The sequence below is a fragment of the Diabrotica virgifera genome, chromosome 5 (genome assembly GCF_917563875.1).
Source record: "Diabrotica virgifera virgifera chromosome 5, PGI_DIABVI_V3a".
In the NCBI taxonomy this organism is placed as follows: Eukaryota; Metazoa; Arthropoda; class Insecta; order Coleoptera; family Chrysomelidae; genus Diabrotica; species Diabrotica virgifera.
This window is the reverse complement of record NC_065447.1, coordinates 245,306,842-245,326,271: the sequence shown is the minus strand read 5'-3', so window position 1 is coordinate 245,326,271 and position 19,430 is coordinate 245,306,842. Positions and strand designations below refer to the sequence as shown.

The 19,430-nt window shown below is 34.0% G+C and overlaps 1 long non-coding RNA gene across 1 annotated transcript; it reads right to left on the bottom strand.

Annotated features, from left to right (window-relative positions):
* Positions 1 to 13,689: 13,689 nt before the first annotated feature.
* Positions 13,690 to 14,911, bottom strand: LOC126885317 (uncharacterized). The gene is made up of 2 exons (XR_007698385.1): positions 14,093 to 14,911; positions 13,690 to 14,051 (listed from the first exon to the last, which is right to left on the bottom strand). It is a non-coding gene; the product is annotated as an uncharacterized LOC126885317 (long non-coding RNA).
* Between the last annotated feature and the right edge of the window lie 4,519 nt (positions 14,912 to 19,430).

Here is a 19,430-nt window from a genome sequence, read left to right as displayed (position 1 = left end):
CTATGCAAGGAAGGATCCAAGGAAGAAGACGCATCTCCTGGCTGAGGAACCTTAGAGAATGGTTTAACTGTAGTTCATTACAACTGTTCAGAGCAGCAGCCAACAAAGTGACCATAGCCATTATGATATCCAACCTCCGATAGGAGAGGGAACTTTAAGAAGAAGAATACCTTATGGATTACCTCTTAAAAATCGGGTATACTGGCTATTCAACTTTTGGTACCTGGATATGATTTTGAAGGATGTTAACCACAGGTGTGGTGCACATACATGTACATAAAAATATTTGGAAAAACATTATTTTGTTCATGAAAACTTGAAAAAAGGTGGAGTTAGTTGATTTTCTTTGTCATTGAATGTGCCGATTTAAGCACGGTGGATGACGAATTTGGAGATATTCCTGATAGGGTCTTTCCTGTTAACATATTGATGTTTGTGGATTTAATGGTAGTAAAATGTCAAAATTGAAAAATATAGAGTTAGTGGATTTCCCCAGTACGCCCACGATATGTTTTACATCTTGCAAATGTTATGTTTATATGGGATTAGCCACAGTATTAGTTGTTATTGAGGTTTCTCAATAACAACAATTAACGCTTGTACACACCTTTTCAACAAATTTCTTTTAATTTTTTTTGGATAACGATTTTCTAGTGGAAATTGAAATGTCAAGTATTTTTAGGGAAAATATATAATTGTCATTACTAACTGGAGCTAATACCATATAAACATAACATTTAACTTAACATACCACAAATCAACAGTTTTAAAACCCTATGTATTTCAATGTATAGGATGTTCAGAACCCAGTACCTCTCCACCTGCATGTGCAGTAAGAAGGAAAAAAGAAAATAAACGCAGCGCTGCCAATGAAGCTTCTCCATTTCCTTCGGTTGCAATGTAGGAAGCAGAAAATTACTTTAAAAAAAAAGAACATCAGGAAGCACTGGATAGTGCAAAGAGGTTGTCTGCGTCTTTTTCACTTAGGGATATTGAAGGTAGCGATGAAAAAATTTTGCTCTATACTGGTTTACCATGTAGAGATGTATTTATGTGTTTATATGAGTTAATGGACTCATTTCAATTAAATGATTATCAATATTGGGCTGTTGTAAATGTACCTAAAATTGATCAATTACTACTTAAATTGATGAAATTAAAGTTAAATCTTGTGAATAAAGATTTAGGCATTAGAGAATTCATTTCAAGCAAAACAAAATATTTAAAAATACTATTAAAGAAATTCCCAGCAGGAATAAAAATAAATTATGTATGGCTACATGTTTTAACAATTCTACAAATTGCAGAACAATTTTAGACTTAACAGAAATCTACTATAACCAGCCGAAAAATATGGAAAAACAGAAAGCAACATATAGCTCATATGTACACAAAAATACTTAAAAATGTCTAACTGGAGTGGCTCCGAATGGAGTAGTTACTTATGCTAGCAAATTATATCCAGGTTCAGTACCTGGTAAAAAAAAATTAAAGCATTGTGGTGTGTTAGAGCAGATGGTACCAGGTGACTTAATAATTGCTGATAAATGATTTTTAATTTCTGATTTGCTTCCTCCAGGTGTATGTTTAAATATACCACCTTTTTTAACAACTGCTCAATTTACACCACAACAGGTAATTCAAACCAGAACAATTGCTAAAGCAAGAATACATGTAGAAAGTACTATAAAGTGCATTAAAAGCTATAAAATTTTAAGTCTTGTACCTGCTAGTCTAGTACCACATTCTTCATTTGTATTCCAAGCTGTGCAGTATTAACAAATTTTCAATATCCTCTAATTCGGGAAGTCCAAGATTTATATAAGAAAGAAGATAACTGATATTTTCTAGTAATCAATTCTACGTTGCACATAATCACGGAAAGGGTAGTCTCACAAATATCGTTTTAAGAGTTTCATATAGCCAAATTAATATAAATCAAAAATATGTAAATTACCTTGCTTGTAAATTTAAAAAACTAAAATCCTCACTATTTTACATGGAAAACAGTTATGTTGTATTGAGCCTCCCTGTGCATGGCTCTAACATTTGATTTAGTGTTCCTTAGTTGAATAATTCACTTCATTTGAAAATTGCATAAGATATTGTCATACTTAGTTGGTTTTGTACTTTTTTAAACTTTCACTTTATAAAGAACCACTGAAAGCTGTATCAACTGCGAGAGATCTATGTGTTCAATTAGATTCTACACTAAATTTTTATGCACATTGTGATGATGTGAATAATCAGGCATTTCAAATGTTAGGCTTCATTATCAGAACTTCTAGATGTTTGCACAACATTAATTCCATTAGACTGATTTACATTTCCCTAGTTAGATCTGTTTTTGAGTATTGCTCAGTTTGGTCACCCACTTATGAAGTCCAAATTGTCAAGCTTGAAAAAGTTCAAAATAACTTCATTAGGTATTGAAGTTTTGAACTGCACAAACCGTTAAGCGATTATTAAGTACCTTTACCTTACTGTTAAACCTTTAAGTAATTTCTCCGTAATTGGAAACACATTAAACCTACCTAAGTTATCTTCCAGACAGATTTACGCTGATATTTTGTTTCTACATAAACTACTGAATTCCAGAATAAATTGCAATGATCTGCTGTTGTATCTAATTGATTTTAATGTTCCCTCTAGAGTCATTAGATTATCTCAAAATTTTGTAATTAAATTTCATAGCTGCTATTTTGGTAGGCATTCTCTATTGAATGGAATGATTCTAAATGGAAATACTTTGATTTGTTACTGTGCACTTCTGATGATGTTTGTAGACAACATATAAAAAAACTTTTATAACTTAGGTGATTTCTGTTTGTTATGTATTTTATCTTATTTTAATATTTGTTTTATTCTATAGGGCTGCTTGGCTGACTTTTGTCGTATTTACTCCATTTTTATATTTAATGTATCACTTGATATATTTGTAATATGTTATGTATATTACTAGGAGGTTCTCTAAATTTATTTATATTTTTATTTTATTTATTTATTTACGGGGTACCACCCAATATATTATATAATTGAGTGGTACCCCGTAAATAAATAAAATAAAAATATAAATTTAGAGAATATCCTAGTAAATACATACAGATATTAGCAGTATATATGAGTGTTTCAATATATGAGACTCTGTGTGCAACAAGGGCGCACTCGCCATTGGAGTTCGCCCTTATTGCACGAAAATCCTCATATTGTAATTATTTTTATAAGACAATGTTTAACTTAGTTGATGTTATCTTATTTTAATATTCTTGAAATAAATATTGTCAAATTAATGAGTGAATGAATTAATTCAATGAGCTAGCTAATTAGTTTCGAGTAACATTTTACTGTGAAACATAAATGAGATAAAAAAATATCAAATTTAAAAAACTAAAAAATATTTTGTTTTTTTTATTACCACAGGACAAGCCCAATACAGTTACAATTTTTTACAAATTTTGGGATACTAATAAATATGAAAAAAATCATATATGTAACACATAAAATATAATAGTTAAAAGAAATAAATTACATATAGAACAAATTAGAAACAGACTGGTAATGGTGGACAAAACAAAACAATTAAGAGGCAATATTAATTTGTTGCAAGTCGCGTATAAATTGGTTAGGTGTGGAACTAAAATTAATTAAGCCTCTCAGTATTTTGATTTGCTAGACGTAACATTCTAGTTATAGGTTCATTGAGACCATAATTACATCGATGAAATGATACATGAAAAGTGTTTTCAACTGCATTTCGAGTACTGTATGAAGGGACTTTAAAATCAAGCTTAGACAATAAATAATTACTATTTGCTGTACTATTTAATAAAGTACACAGAATTTTCAAATAATGGTGATAACGACGTTCTTCCAGGGTATTGATACTCTATATAACTCTAATTTTAAATCCCAAAAACCCAAGGAATTTATTTTGAACTTCTTCAATTTTTTCTGCGTAAACATTATAGTTATATTATAAATGAAAATTCTCAATATTTTACACAACAAATAGTTATGTTGTATTGCGGCTCACCTGTCTACAACATTTGGTGTATTGTTCCTTAATTTCAATCAAGTAATTTACTGATTCACTTTTGTTATGTCACAATACCATAGTTGGTTTTGTACTTTGTTATACTTTTACGTTGTAAAATTAGGTACAGTGCACAGATTCTAAAGGTGCTGGTGGGGGATGGTGTCTATGCGCAGTATTATAGTCGGTGTTGAGAGAGAAAAGTATTTGAAATAATGAAATAAAATATTATTTCGAATACTTTCTCATACAGCGACTATAATAATGTGCATATACTCTATCCCCCAACGGCTCCTTTAGAATCTGTGCACTGCATTAGCAATTAATTATATATAATTTGTAAGTGTTTGAATATATTGTAATTAATTTTGTAACACAATTTATTAATGTTACAATATAGTTATTACTGAAATAAAAATATTGTTGAAAAAAAGTGAATGAACTAATTCAATGATCTAGTTAACTAGCTTTATGTAACATTTTAAAATTAAAACTCTTTCTATGCATGTAATCTGGTAAATAAAGACAATAATGTTCTCTTTTTGCTATTTGCAATATGTATAGATATACAAAATAAACAGAAAAATATTGTTTTGAAGTGTTTTATTCACAAATAAAAATGGTATACATATATTTAATTAAGTAAAAATCTTTTAATCAATTTATATTTTCTTCCCAGCCTTTTTCAATAGGGATATCATAGAAGGCTGATTCCAAGCGTGTCCAAATCACTAAGTGACACATTCCTTTGCGTTAAATACAAGTTTCCCTGAATTTGATGGTAATAATCATGTTTTGTATTTAGTACTACTTTATTTTTTATTATTTTTTAGTACTACTTCATTTATTAACAGAATAAATATTTAAAGCTGACAAAAACTTTTTGAAATCCTGTATATGAATTACTGTGCAACAGGCACCAGTATCAATGTCAAATAAAATTGAGTTCCTCTTTTAATACTATTTTCTCTGGAGCTGAATTTTCTAGTTCCAATGAAGACAAAGATCCCAGAAATAATTATTCTTCCTCCTTCACTTCACCTTGTATATCACCTTCTTCTAATAAACTAACTTTCGAACCACAGACGGTACTTGTATGAGCCACTTTCTTACCACTGAAACATTGCCATGCTTTGGCTGGACATTTTGATGAATCATATGTATTCTACCACATCTAAAGCATGACTTATGTTGGACATAACTTCTACCAGCTTCATGACTACCATCTTTCTTAATTGTAGCTTCATTCTTTTTGAACATTACTTTATCTAATTTTTCTTCGACTGCTGCTAAATTTTCTGGTTCCATTCTGCTAATTTCACCTTCTGTAACTGCAGGGCCTGACTGGCTCATTAAAAAGGCGCCAACCTAATCTCTGAACTAAGGCACCCGACCACCCCCCCCCGCTCCTAAACTTTTTTGAAATCGTAATGCCTTGAATATTACTTGTAAATTTTTTAAGTTATATTGAGTTTCATTTATTTATTTAATGTGCACTACAGGCCTTGTAGGCCTAGGGTTTTACAATTTTACATAATACACATGATAGTAGGTATATACTAATGTCTTATATTTAATTTCTATGTAAAAATTGCTGCACTATGGTTCTCCACTGTATCCTATTTTTCGCCTTCTCTTTCCAGTCTGTAATTTCCATCGATCCTATATCGTCCTGAAACTTTTCTCGTCATCTTTTTCTTGGGCTACCTCGTCTTCTTGTCCCAACTGGTCTACTTAGCAGTACCTTCTTTGGCAATCTTGCTCTATCCATTCTCTCGACATGACCTGCCCACCTGATTCTTTGTGTGTCTTGTTATACTTGGTTCGTTGTAAGGCATCTTTAATTCTTGATTGGTTCTTCTTTGCCAACTGTCTTCTGTATTTTCCCCCGAAAATAGCTCTTCGTACCTTTCGTTCCCACCTCTCTATCAGTTCTTCTTGTTTTGTTTAGCACCCATGTCTCACATCCGTAGGTGACTGTTGCTCTTATTACGGTTTTGTATATTCTGGTTTTCGTCTTTCTCGATAGGTACTTTGACTTTAATAATTTTTTTAAACTGTCGACCTTTCAGTTACCTTTTGATATCCTGTGCTTTAGTTCATTTTGCTCGTTATATTAAGTTTACTTTGGAATAAACTTATTAAGATGCCACAAAAACATAGCTTCAGTTTCCCAGTAGGTACCTATCCCTTTTAATCCGTTACACTCTTTGGTACTCTCTGGAGACTCGAAACAAATTTTTTGAAAAGTGTGGGTAATTTTTCAACTACTGCTACAGAATAATAAACTACTACTACAGAGCCCTCCTACGCCTTCCGACTCTTAACCGCCATTCTTCTCTGTTTAATCACAGACCTGGACTTTCCTCTAGTTCTTTTTCAATTCTCTCCCTCCAGCTTCTTCTCGACCTTCCTCTTTCCCTTCTCCCTTGTGGTGTCCACGCCAAAATCTGTTTATGGATCTTGTCATCTGGCATTTGCTGTATATGGCCGTACCATTTTCGTAAGGTCTCCATCTTGTGGAGACTTGTTTACACTTTTAAGTATGGTATTGTACCGGGTGTCCATTTATATTTTCCCCCATTTTAACTGCCTATAACTTCTAAACGGCTCAAGATAGAAATATGCGGTTTTCGCTGAAATGTTTTATTTTAGTAAAAGTTTTGTCTGAATGGACTGAATTTTTTATATCGCTTTCAAATACGAAAAGAAAAATGGCGGATTTTTGAAAAAAACGTTGTTGACTTTTTTTTAATGGAACACCCAGTATATTTTTTGTAAATTGAAAGAAAGGTCATTCACCTATCCAGTGATATAATTTTTTTCAAAATCGGTTGTCAAATCACTGAGTAATTAATTTTTAAAATGAGAGGTGCAACGTGGATATCACATACCTAAATAACATAACTAAGCAAATTGATGTTATGTTATGTGATTTCCACATTGCATCTCTCATTTTAAAAATTAATTTCTGTCATTTGACCACCGATTTTAAAAAAATTTATATCGTTGGATAGGTAAATGACCGTTTTTTCAGGTTTTTAGGTAAATGATCATTTTTTATGTCGCTTTTAAATAAAAAATGGCGGATTTTTGAAAAAAAACGTTATTGACTTTTTTTATTGAAACACCCAGTATATTTTTGTGTATCTTGGAAAAACGGTCATCTACCTATCCAGCGATAAGAAATTTTTTAAATCGGTTGTCAAATGACAGCAAATAATTTTTAAAATGAAAGATGCAATGTGGAAATCATATAATTTTGCTTAGTTATGTTATTTAGGTATGTGATATCCACGTTGCACCGCTCATTTTAAAAATTAATTACTCAGTGATTTGACAACCGATTTTAAAAAACTTTATATCGCTAGATAGGTGAATGACCTTTCTTTCAATTTACAAAAAAATATACTGGGTGTTCCATTAAAAAAAAGTCAACAACGTTTTTTTCAAAAATCCGCTATTTTCTTTTCGTATTTGAAATCGATATAAAAAATTCAATCCATTCAGACAAAACTTTTACTAAAATAAAACATTTAATCGAAAACCGCATATTTCTATCTTAAGCCGTTTAGAAGTTATAGGCAGTTAAAATGGGGGAAAATATAGATGGACACCCGGTATATGATCTGTTTGTTCGCTTTAGATATTGTTTGGTCCCACAGAATGCCGTTCATCATGGATATGGCTTTTCTACCCTGTATGTTTCTGTCATTTATAGTAGCATCGAGTATCTAATCTTGAGTTATCTTCATGCCCAGATACTTGTATTCATCACAATATTTAATTTCTACCCCATCATCTAATGTAATGGACTGTTTTGTCCCTCCAATACACATGGCTTCAGTTTTCTTAATGTTGACTGCGAGGCCTAATTTGTTATATTCTTCTATTAGCTTCCACGTCATGTAACGCAAGTCGTCATGATCCTGAGCGATCAGAATTTGGTCATCAGCGAAACAAAGTCTAACAATAAAACACTGAAAACGTTAGTTTTCTATACTTCCACAAAATTTATTACAACTAAGTGACTACAGCTGTTTCGGCAGAGTGCCTTTCTCAAGTGATGTAGTAGCAAGCAAGCAAGCCATTTGATTTAACCCGACCTGTGGGAGATGTTCACCCTTTCGAAAATGTACATTCGGGTGTAACAATTCATTGGGGCGAGGTGTTTTGACCCGGGTAAAAAACAGGGATCACCCCACCTCGCTCCAATGCCCCAGGCCATCCCTTTCCCCCCCATAGCACGCTGATGCGCGATGAGGGCACAACTATCGTAGCCAAATGCTCTTCACTATGGAATCCTGGGTAATAAGATTCCATGTGGTACCCTAATCGAATGCAAAAAACTAGGCCAGCGTGATGCGCTCTAAGCCTTTTATCTTCTTAATTACTTATCCGCGGAACTAAAATTGCTTTCTTGCTTGGGCTCCAAGCCATTGTACCAGGCCCAATTGGGCTCAGTCCAATGGCTTGGCGCTCAAGATTTTTTTGTTTTTTTTTTGGTGGCTTACGCCTTTTTATGATTTTTTTGGTTTGTATACTGGTTTTACCTGATCGTCTGTCTGGTATCTTGGATGACTTCTTGGACTACCTTGGTCACTAGTCTGACCAGGTAGTCTTCGTCTGGGAGGATCGCTGTGGTGGCTTGTTGGTTGTTGCCTTGTGTGGCTTTGGCATAGGAGACTCCGGTTGCCTGTTGTCGTCTGTTGTGGTGGTCTGCTCCAGGTTGGACATCTTGGGCATCCTCTGTAGCTTGCGGGGTGACTTCCTTTGCAGTTAGCGCAGGTTGCCTTTGTGTCTCTGGGTCTTTTGCACAGCTTCGTGGGGTGATCTTCTCCGCATTTCACACATTTGGGATCTTTGTGGCACGCGTTCTGTGCATGGTGGAAGCCCTGGCAGTTGAAGCACTGCGTTGGCCCTGTCGCTTTTCGTAGGTCTTCTACCTCTACCTTCATGTGGCACAGATTGGTGATCAGCTTAGCCTTTTCTACGTCCTCGCGATTCAGAGTCAGTACGAATATCGGTAGTTTCCTTTTGGGGCCGGCTCTTGTGGTCATATTCTTAGCTGCTTGGCAGACTATTTGGTGTTGCGCTTCCATCTCTTCTTGGATTTCCTCCTTGGTGGTGTTTGAGGGAAATCCTCTTAAAACCACTTTGGGTTTTATATCCATTTCTACTGGTAATTTAATTACAGGCGGCTTTCTGTGAGGTGTTGCCTGTTGTTCAGGCAGCACGGTGGTTTCTTCGTTTGTTTCCATGTCCTCAGACTCCGAATCGCCAGATCGCCTCAAGGCAGACGTCTCACCATCTGTGTTTTGCTCTGGGGTGGGGTCTGGCTTTTTGGGTCTGCTGGTCCTCGTGACAGTGGTGGGAAATTTTCTTTCTTCTTTTTTGGCTTCGGTTCTTCAGCCGGCGGTGGCTTTTTGATCGCTGGGTTCTTTTTCGGTTCGGGTTTTGTCAGCTTCTCCTGTTGGTGTTGCTTCTCTATCAGTTTCCGAGTTTCTTGCAACTCTTTCAGCAGGTCGTCCATCTGGTTTGACATCTTAGTCATCTCTTTTTTGTCTCTCGATTTCGGCCCTTAGTTGCTCGTTTTCGGTTCTATGCCGGGTTGCCTCTTTTTCAAGCAGTTGAACTTGAAGTTGCTTGGACATCTCATTAACATGCCTCATGTACGGGCAGTTAAGTCCTCCTAGCCCTTTTCGTTCTTCCTCTCTCTGCCTCGCAGGGGGTTTCATTTTCCGTGTCCTCGGTGTCGGTGTCTTCTTCGGAGTCTTCCTCGGATTTCATCTCGGTTTCCTCTTCACTTTCCTCTGTTTGATGTTCCTGTAAGGGTAAGATCCACTTTGCGTGGATCCTCATGTGTTGGCGGAGTGGCCATAGGGGGGGGGGTGATCGAGACCTAGCTCGATCAATCGTCTGAGGGAGGAAGTCCTAATTTGGACGAACCTTTTTTTTTTCGCCGCCTGGCCCGACGCCAGCTCGGCTTCAGGGTTGGTTTCCCTGCATCTATCGCGGTAGTTCTCGTACCCAGACAGAACTAGGTACGGGATTCTCTTGATGTTCTCGTTCTACTGACCTAGGGGCCGGGGCTGCCCGATGTAGATTCCAAAGAACTACACCTTGCAGTGTCGATACCCTTACGGAGGCACAGTAGACATCCCGTAACGGGCTCACGTCGAGCCCGTTATTGCTTTTTCCGCTAACCGATGTCTAGCTGCGGCGTCTCAGAGAATTCAATAAAATCAAATTCCCTAAGTTTCACCACATCCAGTCAATCGGCCTTTGCCTCTCCTTCTCGCCTCAGAGAGTGAGAAGCGCTCCACTGCTGTCTTGCTTGCATTCAAGACTGAACTGAAAAGTTCACAGTCAAGCCACTCCTACTTCGTTGGCTGTTGTCGCTGTTTTCCGCTCCGCTGCTGGCACGTCTTGTTCCTCCGGTGTCTGACACCGGAATTTCAAGTGGTGTAGTTTACAATGTGTTTGCCTTTTTAAGTCTTTAACTGAAGAGGTTGAGGAGTGGGGAGCTGTTTGTCTCGAGTTGGTCATTCAGAATTATATCCGTATTTTTCAATTTATTAATTTCCATAGATTCTAAAAAAGATAGCTTAAGGCCTTTATTTTGAATATGCAGAATTTTAAACTCTTCATTGAAATAATGATTATGATCTAGAAGGTGAAGTGCGTATGTAGAAGTGTCTGTTTTTCTATTGTTGAAAGCCCTTTTGTGTTCTGCTATCCGTTTGTCAAAGGTTCTGCCAGTTTGACCGATGTAAGTTTTCGGACAGTCACCACACGTTATTTTGTACACACCACTCTGTAGTTGCTTTCTCTTTCGGCTTTTATTGTTCTTAATATATTTGCTTAAGTTGTTATTAGTTCTGAAAGCTGGTGTTACTCCTTTCTTTTTTATGTACGAGTATCTGGCTATTTTTATTGTTATCTTGCCAGTGTATGTGAGAGAGCAGAAGGTACTGGGTTCTTTCTGTGGTGGTGGATACACTAATTTCAGGGCTTTCTTATGGAGTTTTTGGTTTAAAATTTTGTTAACTGTTTGTTCGTTATAGCCATTGTTTACTGCTATTTGTTTAATGATGTTTAGTTCTATCTCGAAGTTATTTTTTGTCATGGGAATTTCTTCATATTAAGAACAATAAAAGCCGAAAGAAAAAGCAACTACAGAGTGGTGTGTACAAACTAACGTGTGGTGACTGTCCGAAAACTTACATCGGTCAAACTGGCAGAACCTTTGACAAACGGATAGCAGAACACAAAAGGGCTTTCAACAATAGAAAAACAGACACTTCTACATACGCACTTCACCTTCTAGATCATAATCATTCTTTCAATGAAGAGTTTCAAATTCTGCATATTCAAAATAAAGGCCTTAAGTTATCTTTTTTAGAATATATGGAAATTAATAAATTGAAAAATACGGACATAATTCTGAATGTTGTTAATTGGGAAGTCAAAAAATGTTGTTAATTGGGGTCATCGAGCATTTCGATCCTGCTAAAAGTGATATCACATCTTACGTGGAGAGACTTGAGTAGTTGTTTTTATGTAATGTAGTGGAGAAAGACAAGGAAGTTCCATTATTGATTACTTTAATTGGTGGAGAAGTTTACAGTGTTTTAAAAGACTTATTTGCACCAGAACTATCAAGTTCAAAAACATTTTTGAAAAGTTAAAAAGCGTTCGGTCTGAACATTATAGTCCAAAGAGGTTAGTTATTGCTGAAAGGTATAAATTTTACAACATAAGTCAAGAACCTACAGAGGATATTAAAAGTTTTTTGTCAAAACTAAAAAGTGTAGCTCAATATTGTAAAGGGCCTAGCCGGGTAAGATGATGAAAAGTGGATTCGAATTGCATATTGGTCAACGTTTAGCACATATAGAGAAACTCACTTTCTGAAATTTTTAGCCCCCTTAGGTTTTCACGTGACCCACCTAGAGCCTAATTAGGCTTTTTATGTTTTTATTTTTTATCTCATCCGCATCGAGAGCTAGCGAAAAACTTTAAATAAAAATGTAAGTGTCAAAAAGTTCAGTCCGAAATTTTTTTTTTTAATTTTTGGCGGGAAATTAAAATTTTAGGACGATTTTAAAATTTTAAATCAGCATAAAAAAATAACTAAGGCATTCGTTCTCACGAAAAAAAATTATAACGTGAATTTTTGCATAATGTTTCACCTTGAATTTTTTCATATTTTTAAAATTGGTGAAACATACTTTTAAAAATAAAAAACCGCATTTTTTCGCTTTTTGATACAATTTTATACAGAGTGTTTAAAAAAGGTAACACCGTCACTAGGATAGGTAAAAACTGAAAAATAATTGGGGTTTGCCTAATAAAACATTTTTGTAATGTCATCCATTTTCAAGATACAGGGCGTTGAAGAACACAAAATTTTACACATTTTTTACGATTTTGCCGAAACTACTGGCAACATTGCAATAAAATTTGGCAGGTTTTAAGAGGTAGTTATTGTTCATTTTTTGACATACAATTAAGAATTTTATATTCATCTTTGGCGCGCAGACGAGGAATGTCTGAACTTTTTAAAGAAAAAAGATAGTACGCCACTGACATATTTAAAATTAATAATAATTTTTTAATTCCTCGTCCAATTTCGGACAAAAAAAGCTTTCTACCCTTTTTTTTCATAGGACATGCAAACAATAAAATATTTTAACGCTTCCAAAGTATTGGAATTAAGTTTTTCTATGGATGTACATAATATACCCTATTCCACGAACATACGCCTGTTTTGGATTACTTCGACAACGAATATTTTACTGTGCAAAATAAGAAGAACGAAAGTAAATTGCAAATTACATTGTTGTTTATTGGAATAATTATTAGCGCCATTTACTTTCGTACTTTTTATGTTGCACACTAAAATATTCGTTGTCGAAGTAATCCAAAACAGGCGTATGTTCGTGGAATGGCCCATATGAGTGTAATGTAGATGTATAGAAACTTACATAGAAATTCGAATACTTTGTATTGTAAGGATTAAAATATTTTATTTTTGCATAAAAATTTGCGCGTCATATGAAAAAATGGGAAGATAGATTTTTTGTCACAAATTGAATGAGGAATTTAAAAATGACTGTTAACTTGAAATATGTCAGTGGCATACTATCTTTTTTTCTTTAAAAAGTTCAGACCATTACCCGTATGCGCGCCAATGATGAATATAAAATTCTTAATTGTATGTGAAAAAATGAACAATAACTACTTCTTAAAACCTGCCAAATTTTATTACAATGTTGCCAGTAGTTTCGGCAAAATCGTAAAATTTTGTGTTCTTCAACCCTGTATCTTGAAAATGGATGACATTACAAAAATTTTTTATTAGGCAAACCCCAATTATTTTTCAGTTTTTTACCTATCCTAGTGACGGTGTTACCTTTTTTAAACACGCTGTATAAAATTGTATCAAAAAGCGAAGAAATGCGGTTTTTTATTTATAAAAGTACGTTTCACCAATTTTAAAAATCTGAAAAAATTCAGGGTGAAACATTATGCAAAAATACACGTTATAAATTTTTTTCGTGAGAACAAATGTCTTAGTTATTTTTTTATACTTATTTAAAATTTTAAAATCGTCCTAAAATTTGAATTTCCCGTCAAAAATAAAAAAAAAATTCGGACAGAACTTTTTTATTTACAGTTTTTCTCTAGTTTTCAATGCGGCTGAGATAAAAAATAAAAACATAAAAAGCCTAAAGAATTAGGCTCTAGGTGAGTGACGTGACCACCTAGGGGGCTAAAAATTTCAGAAAGTGAGTTTCTCTATATGTGCCAAACGTTGACCTATAGGGTAGGTGGGGGCAAATGTACGCATTTTCTATATTTTCATCTCTAGTGAATCTCCTAATGCTTGAATTGGCACAGAGTATAGATGAAAGTGAAATTGATACATTTTGTAATCATATTAGGCAAATGGAAATTCTTCATTATTTTTGTAGTGTTGATAACTTTTTGAAAAAAAAATGTAAATGCGTACCTTTGCCCCACCCAATGGGGCAAAAGTACGCACATGCGTACTTTTGCCGATTTGAGACATTTTGCAATTGAGACAAAATTAGCTGATAGAATATCAAGCTCAACTTGATATTCACTTTGAAGATTGACTTGAAACATGCATTTGCCAAGTATACCTCACTGGGGGCAAAGGTACGCACTGCGAACGTTTGCCCCATTCCAACGTTAGCAGTGCGTACCTTTGCCCCATTTGTGTGAGTACTTTTGCCCCATCCGGCAACCAATAATATATCTAACCTCAATATGAAACTATGCACATATGAACTTCAAACTGTCATGTAGAAGAAGACTTCTAACAATAAACTTTCAACATGCCTAACCAATAATAATCTGAGTTTGAAAGATTAAGAATTAGAATCAATCAATTTTTAAGAAAAATTATATCAAGAGGTACAAAAATAATTTTTACCTCATTTTTGTTGTTGTGTTCGCCCTGATTGCACCAAAGTTTCTCATCCAATGCTACTGAGTAGTACAAACATATGCCACAAGATGTTGTCGCCAACATATAAGAAGTTACTGAAAAATGTAAGTGCGTACCTTTGCCCCGTGCATACTTTTACCCCCACCTACCCTATGCAATTCGTATCGAGTTGGGGGCACTTTTCATCATCTTACCCAGCTAGGCCCTTTACAATATTGAGCTACACTTTTTAGTTTTGACAAAAAACTTTTAATATCCTCTGTAGGTTCTTGACTTATGTTGTAAAATTTATACCTTTCAGCAATAACTAACCTCTTTGGACTATAATGTTCAGACCGAACGCTTTTTAACTTTTCAAAAATGTTTTTGAACTTGATAGTTCTGGTGCAAATAAGTCTTTTAAAACACTATAAACTTCTCCACCAATTAAAGTAATCAATAATGGAACTTCCTTGTCTTTCTCCACTACATTACATAAAAACAACTACTCAAGTCTCTCCACGTAAGATGTGATATCACTTTTAGCAGGATCGAAATGCTCGATGGCCCCAATTAACAACATTTTTTGACTTTTGTGTAGATTCTTTCTGTGGCTCGTTGCCTAATATGTTGTGTATTTAATAAGGCACAGAGTGACAAACGTAATTATAAAACAGATACAAACAATTACATTTTAGCAATAGCCGTGTAGACTTCGCAAGCTACCTTGTAACATGAACATAACCTCACTGACACACCGTAGTGTCTCCAATTCCGATGTCGGGTTAATATACAAAATAATAAACAAAATCAAAGAAGATGTTGTATATGTCCACCTCCAACATCTCTACATAAAGTAACTCTCCTTGTCATTGATTCTATTACATTGTTTAAGATTGACGGAGTATTATTTAATTCTTCAATATGATTAGTTATTCTTTGTTTAAGATCTTCCAAATCCGCTACAGGAGTTTTAAAAATCAAATTTTTTAAATATGGCCACAGAAAGAAATCACAGGGAGTCAAATCACAGGATCGAGGGGGGAATATAATAGGTGTATTTAAACTAATGACCCTATTGTCGAAAAAGTCCATAATATAATTCAAATTTTGCAGCGTTGTATGAATTCGAGCTCCGTCTTGCTGAAAATATCCTTCTGTTAATTCATCATCCATCAACTGATTTATAAATGGAGTTAAAATTTCTTGACGGTATCTTACAGCATTTAGAACCCCTTCAAAAAATATGGGTCCTACAATACGTCGCTTGCTTATAGCAGCCCAGACTCCAAGTTTCTGTGGATACAAAGGAGTTTCAACAAAATAATGTGGGTTATCTGCACTCCACATCCTCATATTTTGAGAATTTGTGTATCCAGAAAGGTGAAACCAACATTCGTCAGTAAAAAAAGTTTTGCTTAATACATCACCATTATTACTGAGATTGTCCAGATACCAATTACAGAAGCCTAGCCTTTGGGGATAGTCGTTAACGGCGAGTTCATGGAAAGCTTGTAAACGATACGGATAAAAATGCAAATCTTTCTTAAGAATACGCTGGCAAGTTCCATATGAGAGATCTGTCTGTTGAGGTAAATGCCGAATTGATGTAAGCGGTTGATCTACAATAACTGCTCTGACCAGTTCAACGTTTTCTTCAGTTCGCACTTTAGGCCTGCCTGCCCCTGGCTTGTGACTTACACTTCCCGTTTCTCTGTAAACTTTTACAACTTGACGAAGAGTTTTGCAAAACACGTTATAAGGAACTGCAACATTGGGAAATTCTTCACTAAATTCTGCAAAGGCGTCTCGGTTGGAGTAAACCCATTCTCCGTTAATTTTTTGACCATTTCTCAAATATATTTCGAGCATAGATCGCTTTTGTTCATGCGTGAAAACCATTTTTATTAATAATAATTTTGTGTAGAGTCTAGTAAAACTTGAAAGTCAAAGTTGACGTATGTACACTGACACTGACAAGTGTCTGTCAAAGTTGACATAAAATGGAAAGTTTATCCGAATTAAGAATCGACATGTACTGTATAGCTATCTCTGTCGTTCAGAGCCACCTTTGATCCCAATAATTTTGGATCACTCGTTATTTTGAAACCATAAAGGGACGATTCCGAACAAGACCGCAAACCGCAAACCGCAAACCGCAAACTGCAAACCGCAGACCGCAGGACTGCACCAGAACCAGTAGTGTCGCCGACCGCAGAGCGACAACACGTATTTTTGCTGTTTCCAAATTGACTGAAAAGTGAAAAAAATTGAATTTCTTTTGACAATGAGTATTTCAATTGAAGAAGAAGAGCAATTAATTAATTTTGTAGCAAAATATTCAGTTATATACGACGCAAGCTTCCTTCAAATTGTCTATTTTTAAATAGAGATTTAGTTGACTTCCTTTTTGTTTTATAATGCAAAAGTAAAAGATCGTTCTCATCTTCTTCTTCTTCCATCAAAAGATATAACATTAATTCATCGTTGTTCATTGCGTCTGACATCCTACTTATACGACTTTTAATATTATACTATTATAAATTCCCATCGTGCAATGCTGTTGTCGATATTATGTAGATGAAGTGCAGTTCTGCTCGGAATTGGTCTGACCGCAGACGACACTGTCGCTGCAGTCTGTGGTTTGCGGTCTGCAGTCTGCAGCCACTTTCGGAATCGTACCTTTAACCGCTTGCATTGTAACTCTACATATTAATATTTCCTCCCAATCTGTATATCTGACCTTGTAATCAAATATTTACATATTTATTTTTTTCCTTATCGTCATTGCAAGACTATTATTAACTTCTTGGATAAGTGATATGCTGTAGGTTTATTTACGTAATGTGCATACATAATAAGTTCCAGAAAAAGTCCCATATCTTTAAAGTTTTTATCAGTCTGTTTATTTTTGTTATTCACTTTCAAATTGATTGGTATAGAACGGTGTTATGGCACAATTAGGACTATATCTAGTGATAGTAAGAAATAGTAAAGGGGATTGATGTTCCTTACATAATATGTTTTACGTTGGAATAAAAAACGGAAATGAAAAACTAAAACGTTAAACATAATTATCGGTAATTTGTTTTTTTTTTCTTTATAATTTGTACAGTAATATGCACCCCTTCTTGGGGGGTAAAATTTTTTTTATTAAAAATAACACCAGGAATGAATATACTAACCAATTTTAAGCAATTTTTACCGTATGGGTACATTTTTTCACGAAGTCCATATTTTTCGATTTTCTCGAGAGTGAAAAATCCTAATTTTTTAACAAAAACACTTTTTCAGACTTTGTTTGCGAATTATCTACACCTACTCAAAAATGTGTATTGTATCAAAAAAGTGACTCTTTAAAAAAATGTATAGCCTTAAAAAAAGGATGGTAGATTGATTTATAGTGTCTGTAACCCCCACACAAACGGAGAAATAGCCTATTGAAATTTGATTCATCTTCGTCAAATGCTAAAATTGAAATTTTCAACGTGAAATATATGAAGAAACCAATGCATTTTTCATAGAATACTCATAGAAGGTCTTTTGTAGAGCTTGAAAATTTTTGAAGTTATACTTCTTTAGGCGCGATTGAGATTGAGGATGAATTTATATTGATCTGCGCGCATGCGCACACCGAAAGTATGGTATTAGTCGTTATACGGGCTCTGATTGGGTGTTGAAATGATTTGTCAATAATAAATAATTGTTCAATATGAAGGTAAACAAATGTATAATATATTAGTTTTATTGTTGTGAGGACAGAAACAAAAAAGTTTATAATTGTAGTGACATTTAAATAGTTTTTAAAAGCAACAGGTACGTAATAATTATAAATGTATCATAGGTACCTACCTATTTGAACCTACCAAAATACATAGTATGTAATACTTTCATTTACATAATTTGATTACCATCAAAATTTCTATCAATGTTCACCTAATATATTGTTTTCTTACTCTATGTTTTGTTGTATTTTTTCAATTCTAAATTATTTCAATTCAAAATCAAAATAGTTTAATTTAATTCAAAAATGTCAAAAGCTTAATCCGTTTAGTTAGTCGATCTTCGCACATAATGACACATTGCCTCCGTGGCGAAGCGTTTAAGGCGAATGAACCCCAATATACCAACCGCGCTGATAGCTGGTTCGAATCCCAATAAAAACTTTTATTTTTTTTATTTTTTTTATACATTTTATGATTGTAAGTATATTTATTATATAATTTTATTTTCAGAAAATACGTATTTAGTTAAAAAAATTTCCGACAATTAATGTTCAGAAATCATTTGTGGCATTTTTAATGTGTTTGTGTGTGTTTTATTCTTTTATTATTTTAATTTTTGGCACTGTGTTAATAAAAATATATGAGAAGTAGTAAGTATAAATTAGTTTAATATTTAAATAAAATATAAATAAAAAGTATATTAATTTCGTTTAAATCATATAATAGAAGTATAACTTCTTACGTGCGTACAAAGTACACACACATTCTTTTTTAAAATTTAAAAAGTTATATATTATTTTGAATAAAATATATAAATTTTGAGTAATTCGCAAAAAAACGAAAAAGTGTTTTTTTGTTAGAAAATTGACATTTTCGCATGCGAATAAGTCGAAAAGTATTGACTCTCATAAAATATGTATAAGTCAAAATTTGCTTAAAATTGGTTAATATGCTTCTTTTCATGAGCATTTTTCAGTGCGTCACAAATGATAGAAAAAAAGGTAAGTCCGTGATAATATAGATTTTAGTGACATGACATATTTAGTTAAATCTGACAGTTGTCAAATTTTATTTGCAATTTGGCATAAAAGCAAATCAATTGTGTTTATTGCATTTATAAAATGGTATTTTCTTTGATTTGTAGTCTTTTAAATTGTTCATATTATATTTGTAGATTATATAATTCGCAAATTATTTTATTTTCGATTATAGC